The 9,281-nt window shown below is 44.1% G+C and overlaps 1 long non-coding RNA gene across 1 annotated transcript in view; it reads left to right on the top strand.

The window, feature by feature from the left end:
- Positions 1 to 9,281, top strand: part of LOC132213434 (uncharacterized) — a 126,737-nt gene that overhangs the window by 86,522 nt on the left and 30,934 nt on the right. The window lies entirely within an intron of this gene.

Consider the following 9,281-nt stretch of genomic DNA (forward strand, 5'->3'; position numbering starts at 1 on the left):
CGCCCCCAGGCTCCCAGAGCTTGAAGGAAGTCGGCCTGCTGGCCTGGTTAGCATTCCCGCGGTGGGACCCCGAGCGCTGGCTGGACATGCTTTCAGTCAAAAGGCAAAGTGCCTCTTTGAAGCCTCCAGGGAGGGAAGGGTTTGGAGGCTCACGGCCCCCAGTGGCCTCCTAAGCCGTTTCCAGGACTGGCCTTGTTCTGGCTTTGCCCCCACCTGTCTCCCTCCCGGCCCCCTCCAGCGCCTGGCTGGGAGGCTTCCCTGTACCTGTTTATGCTGTGGGTCAAGCCTGCAAAGCCCTCCCCTGGATGAAAGCACTCTGACAATGTGGTCTCGTTAGCCTCCTGAAAAGCAGTCATAGCTTATTGTTTCTGAAAGGATCCTTGCAAGTAGCGCGGAGGAGAAATTATTATGAAACGAAGTTATTAGATCCGTTCCAGGGAACATTTTTTAAAAACCAAGCTCATTTTCCTGAGAGAACGTTTAATGCCATCGCTCCCTCCCTCTTTTAAAGCACCTGATGCCACCACTATCTTCCCTCTAGCGGCAAGCCAGCTGCCCCAAACAAGGGGACGCGTGGTGATGTGCCACAGGGACCGTGCCTGGGGCCAAGTGCCCGACAGCACAATGCCCAGAGGCCAAAAACAAGGAGAGAAACATACAATAAAGTAAGATGCACCCAGATGGTAAATACAGCATCAGCACTGGTCAAAACACACACCCGTTTTATTTTATTTTTTAAATTTTTATTGATTTTTTACAGAGAGGAAGGGAGAGGGAGAGGGATACAGAGTTAGAAACATCGATGAGAGAGAAACATCGATCAGCTGCCTCCTGCACACTCCCTACTGGGGATGTGCCCGCAACCAAGGTACATGCCCTTGACCGGAGCTGAACCTGGGACTCTTCAGTCCGCAGGCTGACGCTCTATCCACTGAGCCAAACCGGTTGGGGCCACACACCCCTTTAGGGTGGAGAGAGTCAGGGTGGGGGGTGGGGTGGAGCAAGCTGGGCAGGTCAGTCTAGACGTGGGCAGAAACTGCTGGAGATTCTGAGAGCCTGGGGCATGAATTGGGGTTATTATTGCCATGGTAAGTCTGGGTGTTGGCTTTGTGCCAAGGCTGAGGGAGGGGTATATCAGAGAAAAGGATTCATAGGATTTGGCAAAAGACGACTCCATCCTGTTGCTACAACTGTTACTGTCCAATAAGGCACTCAGTCGTGGCCAAGTGGATATGATGCCCATTTTATAGATAAAGAAACAGAGTCACAGTGAAGTTATGGGAGCAGCCTGCGGCAGGTGCATAAACCACTCCTTAAATCCTGCTGATACTTAGCACCACAGAATTTGCTTTAAAATATTTTTTTTTTCATTTACAGCTGATATTCAATATTATCTTACTTTCAGGTGTTTAGCACAATGGTTAGGCATTTCTATGACTTACCAAGTGATTCCCACCGAGAAGCCAAATACCCACCAGACACTATACACACTTGCTATAGTATTATTGGCTCTATTCCCTATGCTGCCCTTCACATCCCCAGCACCACTGAACTTGCAATTCACTGGGTTAACAAGGCCCTCATTGCCCAATGAGGGGAAAAAGGAAAGTGATTTTTATGATTTGGGAGCTGGTGTTATGAGCTTTTTAAACAATACACAATGTTCAAGGTCACTTGTTCCCTGTGTTACTCATATTACTAAATCATTCATTTCTGTTGAGTAAATGGCATTGGTTTAGAGCGGTGGTTCTCAACCTTCTGGCCCTTTAAATACAGTTCCTCATGTTGTGACCCAACCATAAAATTATTTTCGTTGCTACTTCATCACTGTAATGTTGCTACTGTTATGAATCGTAATGTAAATATCTGATATGCAGGATGGTCTTAGGCGACCCCTGTGAAAGGGTCGTTCGGCCGCCAAAAGGGTCGCGACCCACAGGTTGGGAATCGCTGGTTTAGAGAGACAGTTAATGCCACCTGTTCTTTAAACTTGCAGGCATTATTTTTCTTTCTTGCAGACATTTTTGTAAAGCTTTCCATGTTTCCTTTTATTGGGTGTGGGAGAGCCGGAGACAGGAAGGAAGGTGGGGTGTTAAAAGGCAAACATAGAAAAGATGCTTCTTAAAAAAAGAAAACACATGTAGAAATGACTGCTCCATAATCAAAACATGAGTGCACACAGCAATTTCATATTCTTGTTCCACCCACTAGGTTGTTCTTGATGATTCAAGAACAGAACTGCCTGGGCAGATTTACAGGCTCCACGTTCCTGACATCTGTGCTGAAACAAGGCTACGTGTGTTTGCAGAGCGGTTGCTTTTCCTCAGGGAAGAAAACACACCTTGGTTTGATTTTTACCTTTGTCATCGTAGAGGCAGCCATTCTCCCATATGCATCCGTGGGCCGCTAAGATCTAAGAGCAGGCAACAGGAGAGAGGACCAGGTAGCCCGGAAGTATGGGGTGGAATGAGATGTGCAGATCACACCAACACCAACAAGAATGTCCTCTTCCAGCTCTCCCCCCTGTTACGCAGCTGGGCTACAATGTGAGTCTCTTGCTGGAAACCTTTGGGGCTTTGGGATTGGTGGTCTGGCTATTCCTCTCCTGGGTCTGAGCCAGCGGAGGGCAGGGGCTCTGCTGGGGGTTGCCAGGCTCCCAGAAACGTCTGAATTTCTCAGCTGTGGTTTGGGGAATGTTATACTCTTTCCAGTCCCCTTTCTTTTAAGTGGAGAGGAGATTTTGTCTTCTGTTAGACACTCCCCCATATTTATAACGCCCTCCTACTCCTTTTCCCAAGCCCTTGCTTCCCAGACTATGATGGTGATAGTCCCAGGCCTGTTCAGTTTTTGGAAGAAGACCCAAGCTGACCTTGCCATCCCTCCTCCCCAAGTCAGCCATTCGGCAACCACCTGGCAGGCTGATGCCAGGTACCTATGGACACAGGCTGGTACCTTTGCTACCTGGCAATACACTGATAATCCTGTGATTTGGAACCTTTCATTTCACCTCTAAGATGCTGAGTGGGGAAGGAACTTTCCAAAGGTAACTGAGCTTGTCAGTATGAAGCACTGCGATTCAAATTCCGGCCGGTCTGGTGTTACAGCCTATGGACCTGTCACCCACTTCAGAAGGTGATCTGAAGTTAGGGCTATGACTTTGGGTTTCTAGGTGGCAGAACGAAAGAAATGTCAAATCTCCACTGTTTAAGAATCTGAGGCACAAGGGGAGTCCAGTAAAATTATGGATTTAGCATTTGAAAATGATGACATTTTTTATTTTAAAGTGGATGCTAAACGGTTGGCTATTATTTTAGTGGGACACTCAACTCTGCTGCTCTCTGGCCTTCAAGCTTGCAAGATAGAAGCCAAGTCTTTGGGGGCTGTTTTCATACGGGGTTCCACTTGACAGCTCTCACCTTAACTCATGTTTACTACTCTTGCAAAAGGAGACAGGAAGAGGGAAAAGCAAAAGGGACAAAGGGTTGGGGACAGAGGAAGTGGAAAGATTTTTAGGTTACAATCTATCTATATATAAAATAGAGAAACATGCTAATTAACCAGGACGCTGTAACGGGTTGACTGGACAGGAGGAAGTTGTGTGCAGAGTCAGGGGTGGGGCGGCAATGGCCTCCGCCTGTGCTGGGGGAGGGCCTGATCAGCAGTGGCTGTGGCTGCTTCAAGGGCCAGAGAGGGAGGCAGGGCCAGACCAGAGGGTGGGCAGCGCCTTGCAATTTTGAATTGTGCAATGGACTCATATATATATATATAAAAGTATCCATTCAGGTAATGACATCACATAGTAACACCTGGCTTCCTCTCCCTAGCGATGACTAGCCTCCTTGCAGTTTCTTCAGCCCAGGAACATGACTTGCTGTATAGCCAGGTAGAAACATTTTACACTTTAACCAAATGTCTGTGAAGCGTTTTCCCGTGGCTCATCTTATATGATCCTCACAGAAGTCCTGGAATAGGTAGATAGGAGACTTGGTGGAATCCTATTTTCTTTTCATTAGCTGGAAAACGGAGATTTAGAAAGTTTAGAAACTTGACCCGACTGAAAGAATTAAGAAATGGTGGACCTTGAAAATGACTTCAGGTTTTCTCACTGCACAGAATACAATCAAACACTGCTACAGTTAAATATTTTACCCTTTGTTCTCCTTGTGTGATCTACAATAATAATCTGCTTCATGTTGATGTTTACTGCTGCGTTGCTGACAATTACCTGAAAGAGAAGTTGGGGTGCTTTACTGGGCTAGAAAAAGTTTATCTAAATCAGAAAGCAGGTCTAATTAAGCAAGTTTATTCTATCTATAAAAGGCTAAGTTGACAATCACATTTGTGATACATATAGAGCTCTCACTGGCACCAATCACACGTGTGTTTTTTGATCTGTCATTGTCGATCGTGAATTTGGTTGATACTTCTATTATAGAGAAAGGGTGAGTAGTGATTATTTCTTCTAGTCAAATTCCTTTCAATGTGCACGAATTCATGCACCAGGCCACTCGTTTTTATTATGAACAGTTAACATTACAAAAACACAAAATTGAATAGACTTGAAATTCTAATGCCTTTTATCAGGCTAAATTAATTTTTGGTTTCTGTCAGTGACTATAGATCTAGTTTTTAAAATTAAATTTATTGGGATGCCGAAACCGGTTTGGCTCAGTGGATAGAGCGTCGGCTTGCGGACTGAAAGGTCCCAGGTTCGATTCCGGTCAAGGGCATGTGCCTGGGTTGCGGGCACATCCCCAGTAGGGGACGTGCAGGAGGCAGCTGATCGATGTTTCTCTCTCATCGATGTTTCTGACTCTCTATCTCTCTCCCTTCCTCTCTGTAAAAAATCAATAAAATATATTTTAAAAAAAATTTATTGGGATGACAGTTAATAAGATTATATAGGTTTCAAGTGTACATTTCTATGATACATGATCTGTACATTGCATTGTGTGTCCACCTCCCAAAGTCAAATCATCTTCCATCATCTTATATTGGATCTCCTTTACCATTTTACTGAATATTATCTCCCATGTAGACATTCATATATTTACATATTTCTTTTGTCTCATTTAATACTTGCAATCACCCTGTTAAGTTGAAATTTTTATTCTGTGGACAAGAGAGGTTAAAAAAAAACATCTAAGGTCAGACATCTAGTGCAGGCCTGGGATCTGGACATACTGACTTTCAATGGCTATGGAGCATCCCATATTTTGATAGAGGTAGATTTTTTCAAAAGACAAAAAGTTCTAATACCTCAGAATAAAATGATCTAGCAACATTCACCTTCTTAAGACCCAGGTGTATGGTTCTTAATTTCCTTTCCCACTTGATTATCAAATTTCATGTAATCAAGGTACTCATGTAAATAACTACCCAAGATGGTAGCTCATTGCTCACAGCAATATGTAGAGATGATGTTCCTTTGTCATTTGTTCATTAGTTCATTCATTCATGCACTCACTTCTTCAACAGCCTGGTGAAGAACCACTATAATGTTAACTCTAATGGCTGAAGGGCCCTCGAGTGACTCTTCTGTGGTTTAACACTTGGACACTATCACTCAGTAGTCTCCTTACAACTGCACCGGGGGTGATTTAAAAATACTCTAAATTAATTGGTAATTTGGGTTGTAAGTATGTGGAAACATTTCTAAAATTCTAATTTTTATGCCTTTTGGGGATCTTATATTATTTGTTTATGTATATATGGGCTTACGAAAGTCATACATGCTCATTGTACAACATTCTAATTCTTCAAACATATGTGATGCAGAAAATGAGAATCTTCAGTAATGGGGGCACCACCCTCTGACCCCAAACTGGAGAAGGCCACTGCTAATCCTTTCATTCTATGTATAGGAAAACATTGTGTGTACTATATTTTTATAGACGATGTTCATGTAAAATTGCATGACTCTTGTTCTGGTTCTCAAAAAATTTTAAGTATAATTAAGTGTATTCGAAACGATTTAAAATAAATTATGAGTCATACCCCAGTCTTTCTTAACCAGTGAAATGAAATGTGATGTGTCAAAATTGAGTTAAATCCATAATCTCTGTGGATGTGCTTTTGACTTGCACATAATGAAAAGCAGGCAGGCAAAAGTGAGGCAGCTTCACACATCATATTGACATTCAACAATGAGAAGGTCAGAGAGGGAGTTGATGTCAATATGCTCATCCCGCACTGCAACAAAGCTGTCCCAGAAACTGCAGCCCCAGCTGCCACTTCCCCTCTTTTGGGTGAGAATGCACGTTCAGACCCTCAACTCCTTTGCTATGAAAATACCATGCTTTATCAAAGGTTTAATTGTTTTTCAATAATATTGATATAATCTAAATTGCAGGTTTCAAAGACAAACTTACAATTTACACACCAGATAGGGCTTATTTGGTACAAAGAATACGAGATGACAGCTGAGATTTCTAATTCTGCCACATGAAAATTACCGAATAATTGCACGACAGGTGTCATTGTTCTGAGAATCATAAAGTGCGTGTAGCTCTCCAGTTTGTTTCCCAAATATGTTATTGGGGATGCTTTTCTTGGGAATATCACTAGCAATTTTAAATGTTGGGGAAAATGTTTTCCCTCTACCTTTCTTTTTGCCAAAGAGAGGGTAGATACAAGCCACAATTTTAAAAAAAGGTAATACCGCACTATAACATGACAGCATTATAGTCTGTTTTCCATCAGGGAATCTACCTTAGAATGGGAAAAATCCACGTGCATAAACGTTTCCCCAGATTAGAGAGGATCTTCAGTTTGCAGATTTGGCAGCAAAGAAACAGTAAAGAGGGGGAAAGCAGGGCCCCCTGGAAGCCTATACCGCAGAGATGCCTGCCGCATGGTAAATCAGCACAGAACAAAGGCTCGTCACTCATATTTCTGCTCCAAAGCCAGGGGACATATGAGCCCTTCTGACGACAATGAAGGATTGAAGGAAACACTATGACCTCAACTATTACAGAGCCTACAGGTTTTAACTCTGCCAGACCCACCAAACGTCAATTTTTTAAAAAGTCAATTCTGAGAAAATTGGAGAATTAAAAAAAAATTAAAAATTATTTCACAAGGAGGCAGGTCCTATCTACATTCAGTACAACCCAATTTAAAATTTATATTGGTCTTCCATCCTTCCCAGCTTTCACAGAGCTGCCGGCCAGAGGCCATTAGCACCAGCCCTCACAAATGGAGCAGCCGCAGCGGGCAGATTCACCCAAGCCAGGCTGGCATTTGCACTCACTCAAATCTCTTGGCGACTGGCAAGCTTCTCGGTACTGTGAACTGTGGGCACTTCCCCTGAGGATGGAATCAAGGGGACAACCTGAAGGAATCATGGTATAAAGGAAGATCAGGCTTCGATGTTGGGTGGGATATGCAAATTAGAATGAGAATAGGGTGCTTTAGTGCTGTCAGAGTGTGCTGCGTTTTATTTGGGAAGTGAGACAGAATCTTCCTCTGATCAGCCACTCCATGTGACATCCCATCCCACACTCTGCTACTGACATTTTATCTCCCACTGAACAGCCCGGCTGTTGTAACATTTTCAGGATTCTTAATTTATGTCTTGCAGGATCTAAAATCAGATGGCAGAAACTTTAAGAAAATAACCAGTAGTTGACAGGCACCTTTAATACCGCAAGAAGCTGGTACACCTTAGTGCTACGAAGAGTTGAGTACCGCTCTCTACTTTCTTCTTCCAAAATATGTTTAGAAGACAGTGGTGGCTGGGTTGCTCAGTGGTTAGAGTGTTGGCCCAGGGACGGAAGCATCCGGGCTCATTCCCAGTCAAGGCCATGTAGCTGGGTCACAGACCCAATCCCATGTGCAGGAGGCAACTGATCGATGTGTCTCTCTGACATCATTGTCTCTCTCTCTCTCTCTCTCTATCTCCCCACTCAAAAAAAAAAAAAAAAAGACCGTTGGGAGGGAGATAGAAAGCTGTCCTAAATCACTTAATTTCTCTTTTCAATCTAAACTCTGTGAGAGACCTTTTCTTCCACTCAACAATTGCTAGCAAGCTCATTCACCTTTCTTGGTATGAGTGATTCTGACATTTAATTAATTAATAGCCAAGAACTATGAAAAAGTAAAATGACTCAAAGGTAAGCTCAGCAACGTAATATCTGTGAAGCTTGAAAAGCTACTGACCTATTGGTTTTCAGAACACTGGGGAGGGACGCTTATAGGATGGGGATTACTACTCACAGAGGAGACAAGCAAGGCCCCGGAAACACGGCGAGTTGCAAATCACTCAGCCTTGAAGAAATGGTGACTCAAACTCAAGTCGCATTTCCTTTTTCCATTCGATCACAGTGCTGCGTTGTAAAAGCAGCGACTTTGGACTGGCTGACCATACAGAGACGCTGGAACCTTTGCTCTTCCGAGCATTGGCATTGCCCAACACGGGGGCCCTTCGGCTTCACACCTGCCAAACGGGGATGCTGGTGCACACCCTCGCTCTGGAGTGCTCAGCCTTCCTCCTCCTCTTCTCAGGATGGATTGATACCGCCTATTGATCTGTCTATAATGTAGTGCTGAAGAGTACAGACTCTTGAGGCAGATGGCTAGCTCTGCCACTAACCAAAGCTGAGCTGGGCGAGATTCTGGACTTTCCCGGGCCGCATTTTCCTGCCCTGTAAGATGGAGATGGTAATAGCACCTACCTCCTAGCATTGTTGTGAAGGGTAAGTGAGTTTATTTACGGAAAATGTTACGTGGGGGTCTCACCCATCCGGCTGCCACATGCTTTCACAAGTGCACTATAAGTGAACCTGTAATAGCTTGTGGAAGCCCCTGGCTAGAGGATAAAGCGAGGAGAAGCCTTGCTCCACCCCTGTAGGTAGGAGACTAGTCTACTCCTCTTATATACTACCTTGCACATAGTGGAGGCTAAAATAAATAAATAAATAAAAAATCCTTAAATTGAACAAAAGTGAACTCTACCGGAACTGAAAGTTGTCGTCCCGAATCTTTCAGGCTCGAGGTCTAGATTTTTCCAGTGTTTCTAGTCCACTTCCTTCCACTCCCCACCTCATTTATCTCAAAGGGCAGAGGTCAGGAAAAGGATGAGCAAACAGTTCGCGCGGAACTCAGGTGACACGTCCTGGTGCCTGAAGGTTACGTCACTACGCATTTTTTTTCTGCACAAAGCCCAGGAGGCTATCTTTAGGTTATTGGGGTGAGATCCCTAACAGCCGTCTGGACTAACAGCTCCCAGCAGGTGCTTCCAAATTTTATTTGCAGGTTGTCGGAGAAGCCCGGCCGATGAG

The sequence above is a fragment of the Myotis daubentonii genome, chromosome 12 (genome assembly GCF_963259705.1).
Source record: "Myotis daubentonii chromosome 12, mMyoDau2.1, whole genome shotgun sequence".
In the NCBI taxonomy this organism is placed as follows: Eukaryota; Metazoa; Chordata; class Mammalia; order Chiroptera; family Vespertilionidae; genus Myotis; species Myotis daubentonii.